Here is a 21,844-nt window from a genome sequence, read left to right on the forward strand (position 1 = left end):
ATAAAACTACACAGCCATGACAACCAAGCACGACAAAATAACGATATATTCCTCTAACAGCAGGACTAACATTACACCGCTGAACTAGAACATTTTCAGGATTGCATGGGTGGAATCGACAGTAGAATTTTGCTACAAAGTTGCAAACCCTAAATGGCTCAATTGCAGAATAACTTTAAAAAATGAATTATTATTATTATTATTATTATTATAAATGAGGACACCAGCACAACTGTTGATTAATTTCAGCTGATGCTTTGCCTGTGTTTATTCACTGATAGTAACCTTAACATGTTAACTCCTTAAGATATAGTTCCTTTTGCTTTTACTGCAAAACCTCTGGTACAAATACTCTTGCTGGTTTAAAAAATGGCGCTCGTTGTTGTCTTCCACTCATGTATAGTCACAACAAGCCCTACCCAGCAGTTTCAGGTCTTCACAGAAGGAAAATATTACTTCAACATATTTTACTTGGTCACAACAAAATGTTAAAAGGTCTGGTTACTGCAAAACAACAACATTTTAAAGATGGCCATAGCATGCAATTGTGAGTTAAGGTGTGTGCTGTTTATTATGAAGAGGGGAAGTAGAAGGGAAAACTGTCACGGTTGCATGCCCCCACAGAAACACACACACACACACACACACACTAGAACTGTGCTAATCTCCAGTGCTCCACTCTTGAGCTCTGACACACATACCAATACAAAGGGCCTCTGGTTCCACTGCGCCCAGATGTGTTCCCTGGGTCTGAACTGGGGCACGGGTGCAAGAGGAAAAAGAAAAAAAAAAAAGAACAGGCAGAAATGTGAGAAAAAGAAATAAAAATAAGCCCACTAACTCTGACTGGCACTGGAGGAAGTGGCCAAGAGGAACAAGGGGCCTGGAGGGAATGGGATTGCATAATGAGCAAGGAAAGGGCTGCCTGCAGATGTTTACAGAAATGGGCTAAACATTTCAGCCACGCCCACAAGAAGGCTTCTTTCTTCCTCGTTCTACTGATCAAAACTCAGCACCACTAAGGGGGGCAAACAAGGGCAGCAGAGCTATGGAGATGGGTGCAGGGGGGCAAACAAGGAGATGGGTGCAGGGGGGCAAACAAGGAGATGGGTGCAGGGGGGCAAACAAGGAGATGGGTGCAGGGGGGCAAACAAGGAGATGGGTGCAGGGGGGCAAACAAGGGCAGCAGTAGAGCTATGGAGATGGGTGCAGGGGGGCAAACAAGGAGATGGGTGCAGGGGGGGGGGGGGGGGGGGGGGCAAACAAGGAGATGGGTGCAGGGGACACCGGATTCAAGCCAACAGCTAATTGCTCCTCAAGTACTTGTGAAAATGGTTCGCCCAGTTCAACCACGTCCATCACACGTGGATGCATAGAGACTAAAAAAAAGACACTAAAATAATCTAGATATCTGTATATTTATATAGGCTGCATGTGTAGCCTATATGTAGGCTCTGTGTGCGTGGTATTCAAAAATAACACATGCTTGAAATAAGAGTGGAAAAAAAGGTGTACATACAGTACAGACACACACACACTACACTGACATGGCACAACGGTACAAAGAAAAACAGGAAATGAGAAGGGATGTTTTTTTATGTCTATGAACCATGTCAGCAGTATCAACCTTATATTTCATTTAGGCCACATTTCTATACGACTGCAAATGCACTTCTGCTATGCTAACACCTGCTACAGGTTACACACACACACACACACACACACACACACACACACACACACACACACACACACACACACACACACACACACACACACACACACACACACACACACACACACACACACACACACACACACACACACACACACACACACACACACACACACACCCTGTGCACAAGGAGAGGGAGGAATGGCAGCTAACTACCAGCCAGTCACTGACTGACCGTGAAAGCGGAGTTTTGAAAACGATGTATTTCCTTTGTGTTTTCAATAAGACTTGCATCCGTCCGTTGCAGATTTTTTGAGAGTTTATCCATGGAAATGCAAAAAAAACAAGATAAGACGCTCTTGCTAGCCAGGTCGTTTTAAAATCACATTTCTGGTATGAAGTAGACTGCAAGTTATAGCCTACAACTAAACAATACTATTATTAAAGCATTGCCACTACAAGAGGAGATAAATACTATTAATCGTTTTTTATTATTATTATTATAATATCAGCAAACAGAACATCCCAAGTGGAGTGAACCTACCCAGCTGAAAGTTGATAGCATTTAGAGTCACTTTATGTAAAACAAATCCACTGGCCACCGATGTTTCCGATAGATTACACCCTCCTCATGGAAATAGAACAGGTTGACAGCCATGATGTGTAACAATCAAAAATAGATTTTCTATTCATTGCCTCTGAGGTTGCAGCTCAGCCTGCACAGTGAATGAAAGGTGATTGGATAAAGTGGGGGCCGTGTTGTCATCGTTTTAACAAAAGCTCAGTTTTTCGCCTGTTCTCATGGCGATGGAAGGGTTGTGTTTTCAAAAGTTTCCACTCTGAAACACCCATTTTCAGAAATATGTGATTTCAGGCCACAAATAACTGTTGTCGTGTGGCTAAACGAAAAGCCATCATGCAACAAAACGTCTCTGTTTTCACCAGACGTCACCTGAATAGCAAATGAAACCTCCCAAGCCAAGCACTACTCCTCCCCTACAGATGCGGCCAGCATGACGAGATGCCTACCTGCTCTAAAAATGAACTGGCTAAAAATATAAGGGGTTTACTCTTTAAGGCACTTATGACCACGACCATCCGTCATTACTGCTCACTGATAAAACACTGGGTCTGCTTGCTTGTCTTCTTGACCAATACACGTTCTCCATGTTTCAATCTGTGATGCACAAGAACCAATCAGAGCAAACCCTACTCCCTACCATCACAAGAACCAATCAGAGCGAACCCTACTCTCTACCAGCACAAGAACCAATCAGAGCGAACCCTTCTCCCTACCAGCACAAGAACCAATCAGAGCGAACCCTACTCTCTACCATCGTCCCTAAGGGTATTGACTGATCAGCAGAACAGACAGCATGACTTCAGTCAAATATTTTACGCCATGATCACAGAAAAATATCGATTGGCAAGAGGGATGTGCAAGGACATAAGGTTAAAACTCTGAAGGTGGAAACTCTGTTCTGCTTCAGTGGTCTCTGCCTCCTCCAGACTGAAGAGAGGCATCGTCGGCCCTAGGAAGTCATTTCTGAGCTAGCTCAGCCTTTGGTTAGTAAGTCTACTTCTAATAACGATCTTCTAAAGGTGTTAACAATGCATCCGTCAGCTTAATGAATCCTGATGAATTAGCCTACCACACAGCAACATAAATCTTAAAAGTTTTTAAATGTGCTATGTTTCTCGACAAGTATGTCACGTCAACAAACCATTGGCAGGTTGTAGTCCTCATAAATGTGGAGTAGCCGCCATTAGAAATAACTAATCACAGCACAACAGGGACAACATGAAGAAGCAGCCGTGTCATCATACATACAGTACATGCTCTCACACACACACACACACACACATCCCCACAGGGACATCATGTAGAAGCAGCCTTGTCTGATAAGTGCACCCATGAAAAACAGTTTCAACTCACAGGAAGTCAGTAATCAGATTGATCAGCCTAACTCATTCCCTCTTGTTCTCTGAGAGACAGGAGACGGAGTGGAACTGGTGCAGTATGTTACAGATGATTAAAATACAGGTTATGTCAACATCATACTGCACCAGTTCCACTCTGTTTATACGCCATTATATTCCACTGAACCATGATCACACATCCAGCGGGCAAATGCTCCGATCAGACAAGGCCTGGCTTCTGCCATTGACCAACATGAAATGTTTATCAGAACTAGTCACACACACACACACACACACACACACCTCAGCCTCTTCTGCCATTGACCAACATGACATGTTTATCAGAACTAGTCATCACTCTGCCTCTTCTGCACGACATCATACATCATGCCTGCACACACACACACACACACACACACACACACACACACACACACACACACACACACACACACACACACACACACACACACACACACACACACACACACACACACACACACACACACACACACACACACTGTTTACATTTGAAGTATTTTTATGGCAATGCAGTCAGAGACACTAGACATCTAAAGTTGATCCACTCCACCTTCACAGCCGAGCAGGAGCCCAACAGTTGTAATAGGGCTGTGCAATTAATCGAATTTTGATCGCGATATCAATTTTTGGTTCAAACGATCTCCAAACTCATATAATTGACTTGAAACGATTAATTTCCGTAATTCAGTCTTTCCCCAAAAAGCATTCAATGCGGCGAGAGGGAGTTAAATCTAAAAACTGGCATGTGACATCACAAAGTTATATGCCACTAGCCGGAGGCGGGACATGCCAGTGAGCCACCAATCGGCAGCATCGACCGTTGATAGATGTTCACGACAGCACAGGCTCGAGCCAATCAGATCACGATTATGGTCACGTCTCAAAAGCAGAGCAAAAAAAAATAAAGATGGGTGACCAAACTCCGTAGATGGTCTCATTTGCACCTAAAAGTTGGTTGTTTTTACCTTATATTTTTTTTAAAGTTACAGAGAAATAAGTACTGCACAATGTCAAACCCCCATTATTGTAACTCAAAAATATGTCTGAGAGGATTTGCGAGGTGTCTGAGCTACCTATCATTCACTTTGAATGGGGATCCGTCAACCTTGACGGTTCAACGCATTCCAACGCATAGCGGTTACACAACAAATACAATTTTTAAAGGAAATTTCAAAGTTCCCAGTAAATAAATGCATCATGTTTTCAAACTTAGAATTATACGTTTGAATAATCGTGATTTCAATATTGACCAAAATAATCGTGATTATGATTTTTCCCATAATCGAGCAGCCCTAAGTTGTAAGATATGGTAATCATTCCTTTGAACTAATCTGTTGAACTCATAAAACAAATGGCTCTAATATTTCATTATTCCAGATAGTTTCTTTACTTCACAGCTACATTGATGAGTGCATTATTTAAGGGGGAGTAAACATCCATGTATTAACTAGTGTAACTACAGAAGAGTTCCATTTGCGGCATAACCTAAAGCAGGGTTCAATTTCAGTTAATTTCACGTACAAAAGAAGTGTTGGGTTCATCCCATAATACTGGGACACCACTGGATCAAGGCTAACGCTGATATCAACGCAGTGAATGAATGGATGAAGGCCCCCTACCCCTTGCCCTTCTCAAACACATTCATTCAGTGGTTGCCATGGTATCTATTCATAATTTTACTGAAACCTTTAGTGTCCATTGCCACACCATGACACTAAATAAACGCTTCATAAATGCATGCTTTTCACTACGAGTGGGAATGAGATGTGTGTGTGTGTGTGTGTGCACATGCAGGGACAGGGTGTAGCATTTTTGCCTGAAACGCCCATCACACACAACTTTGAAATGGCTAGTAGCGCTCGCACCACAACTACATGGCATTTCGTTTTCCATTATGCTTTACAACACAGAATGATTCAACATTGAATACACTGCAGTTAATATACAGGTGCGGTCGATACACAGGTTTATTTTATAAAATACTGCAATGCGGTTTATACATGGTGTGGTCTATAGTCAGTAAAATACGGCAGAGACAACACTGGCGTGATTGAAGGCCAGGTACACAAGAACCAATCAGAGCTCTGTGTACCTCTGGAGAGGTTTTGTCCAACCACTTGATCCATAATGATCAGTTCTCCCTAACTGTGCAGGATGGGTCTTCTGGTGCCTCAGACTGATTCCAAACCATAGGGAGTTCATTGTTCCCGAATCACACCATGTAATCCTAATGCTTTTTTAAAAGCAGCCTCTGTGACTTTCCCCAGTCTTTTGATAACTGCTGTGATCAGAGAACTAGAACAGAGAACAAGAGTCCTGCACACCAGCATTATGCCTTAGTGATCAATGTTCATATGATTTAGGTACCCTTCACATAATGTCACAAAACTTAACCTCGGCAAATAAAATGTAAAAAATGTTTTGATGAAGCTTGCTTTCAAATATGTACAAAGACCAAAAAAAAACCGAAACAAAACATTCACTAATCTGCTCTGAGCACCGGTCCGTGCATATTTTTGGATATGATGAGCACAGGTCAGGGAGTTGAATGTAGGCGTGTCATGCAGGTCACTCAAAGAGCACAGGGTAGAGAGGCCTTGAACACCCACCGCTGAACAACTTCACACTGTTGAAAGTCAGCAGACTGAAATAGCTGTTTTAAATGTGTATAAAACATTGCACTAATGGATCTCTCAAAAATAATGTAGCAAAATGCATTCGACCACTATCCAGCCGGATGGGTGCTTTTAAAGCACCATAAGGAGTTTTGGTCTGGAACTAGCAAGTTAGCTGCCTTCAAAGCCTCAGCAGTCAGAGTGAGTGGTAAACCTCAATGTAGAAGAGCCCTATGGCTTTGTTAATGTGCCTAGGTCTTATCCTGTATAGCTGTGGGAATGGCACATGACGATCTGTTCTTTACATGATCTTATTCATTTGCAGATGATACCAAGCTAGCTGCCCATGAAAACATATCTCAGAAAGAGGCTAAAGCCTAATTTATACTTCGGTAGACGACACTTCTGAAAAGGTCGCCGACAAAAATTACGTCATGGACGACACTTTAAACCATCGTTTTTGAAGTGTCGGCTACATGGAGAAATTTCTACTGCCGCTGAAGTCGTCACAAAGTGTCGCGCAAGTGTGATTGGTTAGCTAGACCGCACGCATCGTTGACTTCGTTGTTTGAATTTTCCTCGGGCGATCAACAGCTGATTTCCAACAAAAATTACGTTTTTTTTTTTTAAGCGCCTCTCCCATTATGACGAACTCGGCGACTGTTCGCCTGAAGTATAAACACACAAGCCTGGACGACACTTTTTTTTTTGTCGGCGACCTTTTCAAAAGTGGCGTCCACCGAAGTATAAATTAGGCATAATTGTTGCATAGCTTGGCTTTAACTATCAATCTGCAGTGCAACTCCAAAGTCTGCCTTCTCATGGCCAGGGATTGGCTTGGAGCGCTTGGAACACGCTCTACATGCGTGCACTGTTCCCACGCATAGACCAGACACCTTCAGAGGTAGCTCTACATGCGTGTACTGTACCCACACACAGACCAGACACCTACAGAGGCAGCTCTAGCACTGTTCCCAGACATAGACCAGACACCTACAGAGGTAGCTCTACATGCGTGTACTGTTCCCACACATAGACCAGACACCTACAGAGTAGGGCTGGGCGATATGGACCAAAAGTCATATCTCGATATTTTCAAGCAAAATGTCGATATAAGATAAATATCGATATTTTTTGACGCAATAATAACATAGTTGCCGTTGGCACGCTCCAACTCCGCATTCTGTGCTCTCTTTTTCAGTGACGTCGCTGTGCTTGTTCTCAATCCTAAATTTGTTAAATTAATCAGTCTACATGAAAAGAATCACGCAAGTTGCTGATGTGCCTTTTATAGTTGTGTGATGTTAACGTATCTCCTCAAATTATACAGCTCTTCAGAATGTTCCAAATAGTTCCGTTGATTATTTGATTAACACCCACGTAAAGTTAATTGACTGCTGTCATTTGCAACGGTTTTTGTGCTTCACATCTTTCATAGCAAGTAGTCTGGTCAACTTGTATTAAAACTGACGGCTGACGAACTGTGTTACTGGTAGCCTAAGTGTCAATATTTATCATCTATGTCATACACTATGTAACCTTTTAGCCTATTTAAATCACATGTATGTACAATTCGCAACAAAGTGTGCGTCAACAATGTATCTGTCAGTCAGGTGTCAGCCACAGATAGCCTACTTGCTAACTAACAAACATTAGCAGTGATGCTACTTAAACCGTACTATGCCTGATCAAGTTAGAGAGGAAGAGACCGACCAAGCAGCTGCAGCAAGTTGCAAAGTTCGCAATCCTGGTGAGACAACGGGCGGTGCAGAGTGTAACCAAGATTTTCAATGAGTCGCAGCATAACCATTAACTTACGTGACGGCAGCTGCATTAAAATAGGCAAATTCATAAATCGTCCCGACCTACCGAAACTGCACGTAGCCTCGCCATAGGGATCTTTACCGTCCGTTCATTTGATATTGGAGGTAATCGGGCCTACGTGTCGTTTAGATTCGATGTAGCCAGCGAAAGCGCAGTCGCGCATGAGTTGCCTGCCAGTCTTTATTTGGCCCATGACAGAAAGACGCATCTGCAACGTTTCAGTCAAAGCCACACGTTGTGTGATGTTATTTAATTGAATTAAATGTAACTTAAAACATAACAGGAATCTCAAACATAACAGAAAATTATTTTCGCGCTGTAGGGGATTTTAAAAAAGTGACGTGAGTGGGGGCGGGGCTGGGTGTGTGTGTGTGTGAGCCGGAGGCACTGGCAGAGCGGGAGACAGAAGCAGAGTAGGTAGACGGCAGCCGCGGCTCGAAATGGCTGTTATTCGGAACAAATGTGCTGTACTTTAAACGGAAATGAAATTATATCGATGTTGACGATAGCGTCTCATTCCATATCTCGTTTTTAAAAATATCGATATACCTCAAATATCGATATACCGCCCAGCCCTACTACAGAGGCAGCTCTACATGCGTGTACTGTTCCCACACATAGACCAGACACCTACAGAGGCAGCTCTACATGCGTGTACTGTTCCCACACATAGACCAGACACCTACAGAGGTAGCTCTACATGTGTGTACTGTTCCCACGCATAGACCAGACACCTTCAGAGGTAGCTCTAGCACTGTACCCACACATAGACCAGACACCTAGAGAGGTAGCTCTACATGTGTGTACTGTTCCCACACATAGACCAGACACCTACAGAGGTAGCTCTACATGCGTGTACTGTTCCCACACATAGACCAGACACCTACAGAGGTAGCTCTACATGCGTGTACTGTTCCCACACATAGACCAGACACCTACAGAGGTAGCTCTAGGTGTATAATGGAATGAGCATCTGGCTTCTTAAGACTACCTCATACTCACTGCAAAGTGAGAGGGCATGCCCTGCAGACTCCCTGATAAAAGGAACCACTAGACAGTAGCTCACCTCTCTCTCTCTCAAGCCTTTGTTTCTAAATTAAGGCATGGGAGGTGGGGTGTGTATCTCTGTTTATTTTCAAGGTGAAATCAGTTCCTCCCAGGATGTTGGATGGTTCTTCTCCTAAAACCTCTTCAGTGAGCAAGGAACAAACAAACTGAATTCAAGTTCCCCTGTCAGGGGCCAAACTAGCAAGAAAGCAACCGACACACACACACACACACACACACACACACACACACACACACACACTTTGAAAGCAAACGACATGAGCATGTTACATCCAAGAGGGCATGTTAGCTACTGCCCTTGCCATCAGTCATAAGACACTGCACCAGTTACAACATGTGACACCTAATGATCATCACCGTAATGTTATGGTGTCGTTTGCAAGACCTGCAAACAGAAAATGAACCATTTCAAGGTAGAGGCTGGTGCCAGTTGGAACTAATGTGAACCGACAGAAAAATGGCTGACAACATGTGGGTTTCGGATGACTGGCTCTCTAATCAAATCTGCTATATATTTTTTTTAGTCATGAAAAGGACCATTCAGCTTTAACAAAAGCATTAATAAGTAAGTATATAGGCGATTAAGACAGTGAGCGAGAGAGAGAAACCAAAAAAGAATGAAACACAAAATGTCTTGTAAAGAGCTGAGTGTTCGACCAGGGCACTGGCTTGAGCAGAAAAAGAAAATCAATTAATTTGTCCTCTTCCTCCTTCTCCCTGTCTGCGGGTGATGTGTGTGTGTGTGTGTGTGAGAGAGAGGGGGAAGGCTTAGCCTCTCTGGTTCAGCTCTTTATTAGCACAGATAGGCTAAACCATCAGGCGGTAATGAACAGGGCAGAGGGAAATTGAGTCAGTGAGAGAAAGAGAGAGAAATAAAAACAAGTATTTTACTCAGACATCCTCAGAGACAGGCAAAGGTCAGCAGCAGTGCTCAAGCTCATGCCCTTCACAGGAGAAACAATGTGTGTGTGTGTGTGTGTGTGTGTGTGTGTGTGTTTGCAGTGCTCAAGCTCAAGCCTTCACAGGAGTAACAATGTGTGTGTGTGTGTGTGTGTGTGTGTGTGTGTGTGTAGTGCTCAAGCTCTTCACAGGAGTAACAATGAGACGGCATGTTTCAGAGGCAAGCCAAGCCAAGACCAGTGTGACATCACGTCCAACCACCACAGACAAATGAGCAAAGAGAAGGCAAGAGAGAGAAATACTGATTTTCACCTCGTCATGTTGCCTCCCCACCCTTGCACAACAGGCTTGCGTTTCTCAGGTCATCCAGTTAAACAAGCTACGAAGGGGTCTGCTTTGTTTCTTCCAGACATCCCAAATGATTGACCTCTTTGCCAATGAGAAATAGACCTCCATGTTTAAAAGGCCATTGGAAAATGTGTAGAGCAACAACGCCAGCTCAGAACTCAAAAGACACGCGGCATCCAATAATAAATTATTAATAATCCTGTATCCGCAGTCAATGGAGTCAAGGTATCAATTCAGACCTGCACAGCCAGGGAAAAGGGATGCTGCTCGAATCACTCTTGAAACATGCCTGTGTACATAGGTGGGTGGGTGGGTGGATCCAGGAAGATGTGTGTGTCGTAGTAATGCAAAAACATATGGATGGGCCACACTCACTCACTCACTCACTCAGTCACTCACTCACTCGGTCACTCACTCACTCGGTCACTCACTCGGTCACTCACTCGGTCACTCACTCGGTCACTCACTCTGTCACTCACTCACTCGGTCACTCACTCGGTCACTCACTCGGTCACTCACTCACTCGGTCACTCACTCACTCGGTCACTCACTCACTCGGTCACTCACTCACTCGGTCACTCACTCACTCGGTCACTCACTCGGTCACTCACTCGGTCACTCACTCACTCGGTCACTCACTCGGTCACTCACTCACTCACTCACTCACTCAGCGAGAGAGAACAGAGCTGTTCCACGCCTTTTAGGCTTCCTGCAAGAGTGTAGGTCAGGGGAGGCGATTTAGTTTCGGCCTATCAAAAACAAGGACAGCGAAATCCCCTCCCCCAAGAGATGATATTTCCTTACAAACATCACCTTATTTTGAGCACAATGCCAGTGTGCAATTAGACTTGTTTTTCCACTGTGACAATAGGCTTTTCGGTGTGTGTGTTCTTGCATGTTTGTATTGTAAACATTTGGAGGCGCAAAACCAAACGAGGAGGATCTTTCAATTGGCAGAGGGAAACAAATGATAATGGAACAGCCAGACAGAATCCCAATGTGTATCTACTATGTAGGCTATGTATGAGCTGGGAAAGTCAATGTCCAATATGAAACCTGGCGCAAGAACAAAAGTCTAGAACGGGAACTAGCCAACGGTTACAGATAATGAGAGACACAATCAGAAACCCAAGAAATCAGTGTAAAGCAACGCAACAGTATACATACCTCCTAGCAACATTATCACACTTTAAACGTTTAAAGTTACAAATCAACACAGACAACACATTTTGAAAGGGCAACCAATCCCGGTCTTAAGAACAATCATGGATTATAAATGACTTCCGTGTGTGTATTTGCACACAGGCCTATATAGTGTGTGAGTGTGTGTGTGTGTGTATTTGCACACAGGCCTATATAGTGTGTGAGTGTGTGTGTGTGTGTGTGTATTTGCACACAGGCCTTTATAGTGTGTGAGTGTGTGTGTGTGTGTATTTCCACACAGGCCTATATAGTGTGTGAGTGTAAAAGGACAGCTCAAAGTTCCCATGATGAGCTGATAGCACCAGGTCTTCATGAGTGTGTGTGTGTGTGTGTGTGTGTGTCTGGTTTAATTTAGGCTATTGGCCCATGCCTTCATGTGTTCATGTGTGTGTGTGTCTTCGTGTGTTCATGTGTTCATGTGTGTGTGTGTCTGGTTTTAATGTAGGCTATTGGCCCATGCCAAAGAGATCCAGTAAACTTTGGACTACAGGCTGTTAGGGTCGGGGTTGATCCCACACACACACACACACACACACACCTGCCTGTACAAACCAAACGCCTTCTCATTCCAGCCAGCCCTCTTGTCTTCCAACTAGCCTCAGTCTTTCAAACTAGACCAAAATCAGCAAATGACGGTATTCTGCGGTCTGAACAGAAACAAAGCAAAAGACGAAAAACACATTCCTTCAGAATCACAAAAGCCATGATCTCTTCCAGCTGTGGGAAGCCTTGCTGGCAGGCTGGCAGAGGCAATTTGTTCGCAGTAGTTCATCAAATGAATCAAACACGATCCCTTTCATTAAAAAGGATTTGAGAACTTCAGATGAACACATCTCTAGAAGGGAGGGACAAATCTCAAAAAACACAAGGAGGGTGTTGTCTGCTCCCAACCTCGTCCAAATCCAACGCTCTTCTGTGTAACGATAGGCTGAATCACAAAGAGTGTTCCAGAGTTTTTCCCTAGCACACACCCTCACACACACAGCAGGTGACTCAGCCTGTTCCGGTCAGGCACCATTAGTGGCCACAGGGAAAAAGGATCGACTCCAACTTCATGGCCAACTGTGAACTTGACCCACACAGAGAACAGCCCATGCAGGTCCACCTGTTCTTTCTGAAGCCATCGAGCACACTGACCACAGTATCTGCGTCTCCCAGTTTCTCCGCCACTCACTCCTATAGGTATATCTTATGTTAAGTTCTTATTGTTATGTTATGTTATATCATGTGGAGTACTTATATATCATGTTATGTCTGTTATGTTATGGAAGTGTGGTACGGTGTCCGGTCCTAAGAATCTCAGTGCCCAGACCGACTCTGTGGTTCTGTGAATCTGACAATAAAAGACTTGACTGTCATATTCCTCGAAAAGCACCACTGTTGTGTCTGCAACATGCAGAGTGAAGGCCAAGGACCAGGCATCCAACATGGGTCTGTGTGTGTGTGTGTGTGTGTGTGTGTGTGTGTGTGTGTGTGTGTGTGTGTGTGTGTCTGTGTGTGTGTGTGTGTGGGGGGGGGTATGTGTGTGTGTGTGTGTGTGTGTGTGTGTGTGGGTCTGTGTGTGTGTGTGTGGGTCTGTGTGTGTGTGTGTGTGTGTGTGTCTGTGTGTGTTCCTCGAAAAGCAACACTTGTGTCTGCAACATGCAGAGGGAAGACCAAGGACCAGGCATCCAACATGGGTCACAGCGGACGGAAATGTCCTACACTGCCACACCAGTATTGTATTGTATAGATTTCGTTTTTTTGTTCTTATGTGTAGTAGGCTACTTATTGCGTTTCTATGTTATGTGTAGTACTTATCGCGCTTCTGTTATGTGTAGTACTTATTGCGTTTCTATGTTATGTGTAGTACTTATCGCGCTTCTGTTATGTATAGTACTTATTGTGTTTGTTTGTATATTTTATGTTTACTGTATGCACCAACTCACCAGAACTAATTCCACGTAGGTGTAAACCTACTTGGCAATAAACACAATTCTGGTTCTGATTCTGAAAAGCAATAGCCTGGGGGTTTCAGCCACAATGAACAGCAGGTTGAATCTCAGAATTTCCACTCCAACAGAGCACATGGGGCAGGGGCTGAGTATTGATTCAGTTTGAGCCCAACAGACCTTACATAATAAAACTGTTTGGAAGGAAGGAAGGACCTTTCAATAGTTATATTTGCTGTTTTAGCCCATCATAACAGAGTTCAGTGTGTTTTCATATCACGCCAGAGTTCAGTGTGTTTTCATATCATGCCAGAGTTCAGTGTGTTTTCATATCACGCCAGAGTTCAGTGTGTTTTCATATCACGCCAGAGTTCAGTGTGTTTTCATATCACGCCAGAGTTCAGTGTGTTTTCATATCACGCCAGAGTTCAGTGTGTTTTCATATCACGCCAGAGTTCAGTGTGTTTTCATATCACGCCAGAGTTCAGTGTGTTTTCATATGTTCTTGGGGGAAATGCCTGAGAACAGAGAATAAGCAGCAGGATGAAACGACACCAACTGACTCCCACAGTTCCTTTCCACCCCCACCTGCTGCAGCAGGCCTTTGATGGGGAGCTACTGCACTTAACCTACTGATTGTGCTCACAGGTCTTTGAAAGGGAGCTACTGCAGTTGAACTACTGATTGTGCTCACAGGTGACATCTCGTTTGGGAACAAAGCAGTAGAGGCGGCCACAAACAGGGATACATTCTGTATTTCTGCTGTAGAAATAGGCATGTACAATTTGATTACGCCATGATGAACTGAACTCTATTCATCCATTACACTATTACACTACACATTGTACAGGGCCCATAACATATTGCCTCCACAAAAGAGAGAGAGAGAGAGGGGGGGGGGGTTATGAAGATGAGACAGAACTAAAAGTGAGACAAAAAGAGAGACAGGGTGAGACTATACAAAGGTCTAAATGTCAAGACCCCCCATCCCCATCCAGTGTTTCCCCTAGGTTTACAGCTTAGGGGGGGGTGGGGGGGGGGCGCCACCCTAATATCATTGTAGGGGAAACACTGCCATCCCTGTCCCCTTCTTCATCACCATCTTCCTTTCCACAGGAACTGGTCTTCCCCTCGTGCTGAGACAAAGGGTGGGGTAAGGAAAAGAAGGAGGGAAGGGACACAGGAAGTGATGTGATCTCCCAGACACGCCTGAGAATCCACAAGAGCCAAAACAAACCTCTGTATGAGGGCAGCTCCTTCTAGAAAAATTATAACAGTTGCATTCTACTGTTACATAATGCAGCTTCCTGCTGTGATCCAGAGCCCATCACCAGGCCATACATTAGCACAGCAGCTAACCCCAGAGCCCATCACCAGGCCATACGTTAGCACAGCAGCTAACCCCAGAGCCCATCACCAGGCCATAGGTAAGCATGTGATCCAGAGCCCATCACCAGGCCATACGTTAGCACAGCAGCTAACCCCAGAGCCCATCTCCAGGCCATACGTTAGCATGTGATCCAGAGCCCATCACCAGATCACCAGGCCATAGGTTAGCATGTGATCCAGAGCCCATGACCAGGCCATACGTTAGCACAGCAGCTAACCCCAGAGCCCATCACCAGGCCATACGTTAGCACGGCAGCTAAGCCCATGACCAGGCCATACATTAGCACAGCAGCTAACCCCAGAGCCCATCACCAGGTCATAAGTTAGCACGGCAGCTAAGCCCCTCTTTTAACGCCTGCCCAGCTTGTGCGACATTTGCAACATAAGCAAATGTTTGTCCTATGGTGCAACAGACTTCGCTTTAGAAAGCAGTTCTAAGGTTTGGGGGGGGGGGGGGGCTAGGGTTGTGCGCGTCACTTGTCCTTCTATTCTTTGTCCTTGCCCCTTACACTCAATCTCACCGAAAAATAACACAGAAAAACACAGACACACAAAAGTGTGCAGACTTTTGTAAGCCATCACTAACAAAGGAGACCATCATTTTACCCAGATGGAGATGGTTGCAAGACATGTTCTGATAAAAGGCTGACCAACGTGCCTTCCTACAATTTCCACGTGCTTAAAAATAAATAAAAAGCACCTGGTTGAAAAATGCAAGGTGTTACCGTTATTAACAAATAATAAAGGAGGGGGTGTCCACAACAGCCTGTATCCTAACCGGACACAAAATCAGAGACAGGTTCATTCAACAAATTATAAAGGAGGGGGTGTCCACAACAGCCTGTATCCCAACCGGACACAAAATCAGAGACAGCTTCATTCAACACTGATCTAGATGTGCTAGCATAGGTCACATTCTATAATATTATGGTTTCCACTCATTCACATACCAGCACAATGACAGAAAGGACAAAATCAGAGACAGGTTCATTCAACACTGATCTAGATGTGCTAGCATCATAGGTCACATCCTATAATATTATGGTTTCCGCTCATTCACATACCAGCACAATGACAGAAAGCACTTCAGTTCAACTGAAGGAGTGCATGTTTTGTTGGCATTTGTGTCTCTAATAGTCCATTAGTGAAGCTTTAATTTTCTTTTATAGCATAAATGTGCCATTCTGAGTGCTTGTGAATGTGTACACCTCCTCCTCCCTAGAAGGGAAACGCTTGATGCCACGCTTGGGTCCTGATCTCCTTTGGAAATGCAGTCAAAGGATTTGTAACTGCATAGGCCACACCACCAGAATAGCCTGGCCAGGCCTCTATTATGCAAGGCAGTATCACTTTACTCCCTACTACCAACATATCTACAGTTTTAAAAAAATACAGTTTTTAATGAAAAAAGACAAATGAATAAAGGTGGCCAATATTTTCGACCGAATTTCGAGAGCATGTAAACAATGACTCCGGCTTAACTTGTACGATAAAGTATCTGATGCAAGTACATGCAACGTAACACGTTATATAATGGAAAAGAACCAGTCCTGTAACACTAACCGTAGCGTGTACAGGTTAGTGTGCTAGCGAGTGGTTTTATATACAGCCGTGGACCGGGTGTTGGAGACCGATAACATACAATTTGAAGTTCAACTCCCTGGTATTACTTCCTGTACATAGTCCATTATAATAAACATGCGAGCCGAATGAGTCGGGAGAAAAGACACGCAATCGAAATATGCTTGGTGTATAATACAGCCCTGCCCAGTCTGTAACGGTCAAACACAGTATCTTGTGAAAACGAAGCTTGTATGCCATAGGGTGTCTGAAATCAAGATTATGCAATTCGACGAGTAATGCAAAAACTGCCCTTCAACACACATTCCAAACGACCCAGCTTCCAAGAATTTGCAACCAGAACACGTAAAAGCCAGAAGACGGTCAGCGCAACTGTTAAATAAATCAACAATGTTGCTACAACAGAAACGATAGCGGGCGCCGTTTGAGAACACAAGATCAGGAATATTCTTTAGTTCTGAGAAATAGGAGCCATAGCATACAATGCGGAAACCTTGCGCTAGATCTGGGTGGTTTAGTTTGGCTGCTGATAAGATCCTGAGAGCATTAATACAGAAAAGACAACGGACACTTAGGAAAGCGTTACATTTCTAAATGTCTGAACTCTTTCGGTATCAACAAATTCATTCGTATAAAATTTGGATTATTATTATTACATAAACACGCACAGCCAGAGCGCTTTTAAGGCAGGCAGCGGTTTTACAACCAACGCTCACAGGCGGAAAAACACACGCTAGCGTCAGTAAAAAAACAGAAAAGAAAGAAAAAAAAGAAATGTACCCTACAAAAAGCCGCCCAAGTTTACAATGCGGCGCCCAACACTTGCACACAACACTAAGTTATTATAATAAAGTTGATATTTCCTGAGCTAAAAAAGATTTGCACAATGACTTCTGCCGACGCTGTGTCGGATAAACTGTGTGTAATGGAGACGAAGCTATTTATTAGACATCTAAGGCCTGTGCCAGCCATTAAGAGAATCGCGCTGTACAGTGGACCTTGCTACAGCACAGCCACATTTACGTTAACATTTATGTTTTGAACAGGTAGCGTTTCTCGTCATGATACAGCATAAGACTATCGAAATAACTATCGTTTGCTTTCATTCCTACGCCCCCTGCCTGGTTAGAATATAACCTAAATCGTATAAGTAGGCTGCCTTGCATGTGAAAGGGCCGTTGGATAAATGTACCGCCTCGATGCTGTGCCTGTGTACATACTTCATGTTTTAGCCTGCTTCAAATGATAGGAAATAACCAGCAGGCATGTTAACGTTACAGCAAACTACAGGACCCTGACCTAATGTTACTGAACAGATGACGCAAACGGCATACAATATTTCACCTACATGTATGTTGCTTTGAAGGAGGTTTCCGTGGGGTTAGGAGTGGGGAATTTAGTTTGTATTTTAAAGTTAATTTTTACTGCTGAGTTGTAAGCAACAAAGAAAAAGGAGGAACCTACCACGTGATGAGGAGCCGAATCCGGGGGAATTCAGTGACAAATCCCCACTGTTCAGAAAAAAAATTAAACCAGTACACCAAAATGCGATAGATATCTTGTCGTTGGACAAATGCGCCACTCGATTGGATCGGTTTCTTATGTGCTCCACTTTCGACAACCCCGTGCTGCTCTCGAAATCACGAAATGGGCGAAAAACGGGCAACGTTAGTTAGCGAAGGAACCGACTCTGCTTGCCTGCTGGAAAAAATAAACGCATAGAAAATCGGTCTTCCATCAGCTGCGAATGCTTGGAATGACGTTGAATTTATCCTCCGTAGTTCCCAAATGTATATCACTCATGAATCTGACGATTTTCCCCCAGTATATCCGTATTTTATTGTTGTTGTTTCAGGGAGAGCGACACTCTGAAAATGGCGGCGCGCTCGTCTCCCTCGGATTTCAAGTCTGTCTGACAAACAGAGGCCGAGAGCACGAGAGCACGGCAGCGGCGGGAGACATTCCTCACACCCGCCGCTAGAGCGGAACCTTTACACACACATACCGCGTTCAACCACTAGAGGGCCCCACCGGTGCAAACGCGACTCAAGCCACGGAAACAGCGGCGCTGCGGCGGCCATCGCGGCTCCAAAACTGCAGTGCCAAGTTCAGGGAGGCAATTCAGTGCGTGGACCAAAATGAAGCCCCTGCAAGCTGACTTTCCACACCCCGGGAATATAAATCAGTCGAAGACCAACAGTAAGAGAAATCAACACCCTTTTGAGTTCAGAGCAGTCACTTAACATGGAGGTGGCTCTCTATTCTGGGAACAGTTTGGTAAAATTCATTTTGAGGATTAAACCTTTCATGTCATGCCTTCTCTAGTGAACACTAAATACAGCCATTAGACAGCCGTCTTAACACACTATTATATGTTAAATTATCCATATCCTATTCATTAAATGTAATGGGGATCTTGGATTGAGAGGTGTTTTGATTATCTTGGGAAGTCCAGAAAGATCGGCATATCTACGCTTTTAGAGGGCTTTGGTCTCAGCGAGTCTGACAAGCGCACTCCATAAGTTTCCAGTACAAGCTTACTACCACTAGGGGGCGCGCTGCATAAATGCCAGTTCCTGTTTAACAAAAATAAGATGGATAAAGAGAGTTGAAATAATATCGGTTGCCATTCCATCCCCTTGCTGAAACTTCAATTTCACATAATAATAACCACAGAGTTCCATCACCAGCACACCGGTCTATAAAGGTGTATGCAGTGCACCTGGGTTGCCTTGCAGTGTCCAATAGGCTGCGTCAATGAGGCTATTTTGTTCCCCACCCGCTGAAGCGTCTGCGCCACCTGCTGTCTAAAAGTGGAACTACTCATGTAGAGGACTTCGATTCCAAACAGTCTACATGCCAGCACTCTAATCACTCCACATCAGTCACACGAAAATAGTTTCAAGGGTTGACCAAATTAAGGCGCTTATTGAAGTTTAATATTCGCCAAGCCTTTACCAAAACAGCATTTTTGGGTTTAAACATCTCGTACCTTAGACGGTTTGTATCGCTGTCCACGGACCAAACTGACAAAACCCATTATTCCACAAGTTCCCGAATTGACAGCGGCTCCAAACAATTGTGTCCAAGACATCTCTTACGCCTGAAACAAAAAGAAACATTTTAAACTGTGTGGTCTTAATAGTCTTGATATGTAACAATGAGAAGTGTACAAAGTGTAATGCACAAACTGTGTTGGAATGTAAAATAAATGTGTAATGCTTGCACGGTGAATGAACAAGTTGCAATTGCTCGTGTTTAATTAAGTAACTAATCTGATCTTATTTTACACAAAGTAAATCAACGATAACTCTAAATAAGGATAATAACTTGATAGATAGTAACTTAGTATTTTGTACACGCATGTTCAGTGCGACAGGTTAAAGGTACAAGCGCTCTAATGTTTCGTGATTTCCTTCGCTTCATTATTGCCATTTCTAGCAAATGGCATACAAGCTAGCTTACTTCTATGTTACTGCTGATTGTAACCTTGGGTTTTTTGCAACTCCAACAAGTAAAACATTAATAACCATGTAGTAATTGGCCCTGTATAACCTATTTCCAATACGAAATGTCACTGTTCACTTGGAACTAAGTGTTGTTTGGCCTGATGCCTTAGCTCGCGAACAGTCTCTCAAATGACTGTTAACGTTAGCTGGCTAGCTCGCTAGCTCCAAAATAACTTCATAATGTAACGTTGGCTTACATTAGTAAGAGACGAACTGTAGACCGAAAAAGCTAATAAAAGATAACTTATTAAACAATAAGGATTTTCATATGTTAAGTGAAAAAATGAAATACCAACAGCCTTTGTCTTAAAGTAACGTTAGTCTTAGACAAATAGAAATCCTCCATCATTTCAAGACTGCTATGCCATAGATAGACGGTCGCTAGCTTCCCAAACGGCCTATTCAATTGGCTGACAATCTTGCTAACGTTTCCAACTAGCTGGCTAGCAGCAGCTTTCTGTACGTTTCTTAGCTGCTGAGCTAGCTAGTTAGCTATCACAACTTTTTAATAAACAAATGTTATGACAGAAAAAAATGCGCAACTGAAAGGGAGAAGATTAATTTCCAAGACAACACCTAGTTTCTATTATTCCCTTATTGTTACACTGTTATTTGGGAGAAAGATTTAATTTATTTGTAAATATTGGGTAGCTAGCGTTGCCTGCTGTACGATAACACCGAACGAAACAATTTTGGCCTGTTGACTGCAAACACTGTAAATATTTACTTTACCGTTACACACAGACTTACCAAATTCAAGTTACATATAAACGACGTGTTTCTTCTGTGATGTACCTACGTACAGTTAATCGTAAACCCTGGTATACGAGTGTTTTTTCTTTAAATAAACTAAATTTAACATGACTGTGTCTGGGATACATGTTCACTTACCTGCGCGGATCAACCAGCCTTGAACCGGAATCGCCTGCCTGTTTTAAACGGCGATTTGACAGTCGAGCGAATGAAGCGTTCTGATTGGAGTATTTCTCTGCCCATCTTTTAAAAATGGGCGTTCAATAGAAAGTGAATAACATTTAAGTTTGCAGGAGTTGTTTTCAAATAACATAGGTACAGATGTGAAATGAATGTATATGAATTAACGATACTACTTTTGTGCTCATGAATTTGATGTTCAGTGTACATCGCATAATTTATAGTCTCTTTTAATAGCCTATACTTTTCCTGAGCGGACTGTGTAAACCTTTAGTTTCCATCTATTACAGAAGCTGTTTGGAAACCTATTGTTATATGCTTCATTTGGTACATTCAGGAAATACGTTTTTACAGTTTGCCAATAAACAAAGTGTCGGACATATTGCATCTTCTCTGTTCGCTACAAAGCCACCAAGAGAAGCTCACTGCTAAGGCAGCTAGTTTCAGTGCAGCCATTATGTCAATGTCAACACCAGTGTATAGCAATTGCCAATAACTTCTTCCTGGCCGTAGAAGCTAGAACCTTTTACAGTCAGACGTTTTATGCTCCGAACTTACTGCTGCCGGTCACATTCTCTTCTGCATTTCTCGTGATATGCCAACGTGGGACCTCCAGAAAGGATGTTAATTCCTCAAAACCCTCTCTTCAGAATATTTAATAACAATGACACCACTTTATATCGAAGATTCATGTCACAGTCCATTGTTTTTGTTTTGTTTACTTAACTCGAATTACCATGGTGTAAGGTAATATTAAGATTAAATATGTTCCAGAGTTAGATTTCAGGTCATAGACAAAAAGGATGGAGACTTGTCCATTCCCCAAGGTGCTGGACTGGTAAAACTTAAATCATATTCTACATTTCAGACCATAAATTAATGTCTAAGTTTCCATTTCGTTCTTCC

General features: G+C 43.4%; 1 protein-coding gene across 1 annotated transcript in view; it reads right to left on the minus strand.

Annotated features, from left to right (window-relative positions):
* kansl1b (KAT8 regulatory NSL complex subunit 1b) overlaps nt 1–20,915 on the minus strand; it is an 80,308-nt gene extending 59,393 nt beyond the window's left edge. Inside the window, 2 exon segments of the mRNA XM_080856501.1 lie at nt 19,489–19,599; nt 20,897–20,915. The gene's annotated coding sequence lies outside the window, so the exon portion shown is untranslated.
* Between the last annotated feature and the right edge of the window lie 929 nt (nt 20,916–21,844).

Source organism: Sprattus sprattus (genome assembly GCF_963457725.1).
Source record: "Sprattus sprattus genome assembly, chromosome: 18".
In the NCBI taxonomy this organism is placed as follows: Eukaryota; Metazoa; Chordata; class Actinopteri; order Clupeiformes; family Clupeidae; genus Sprattus; species Sprattus sprattus.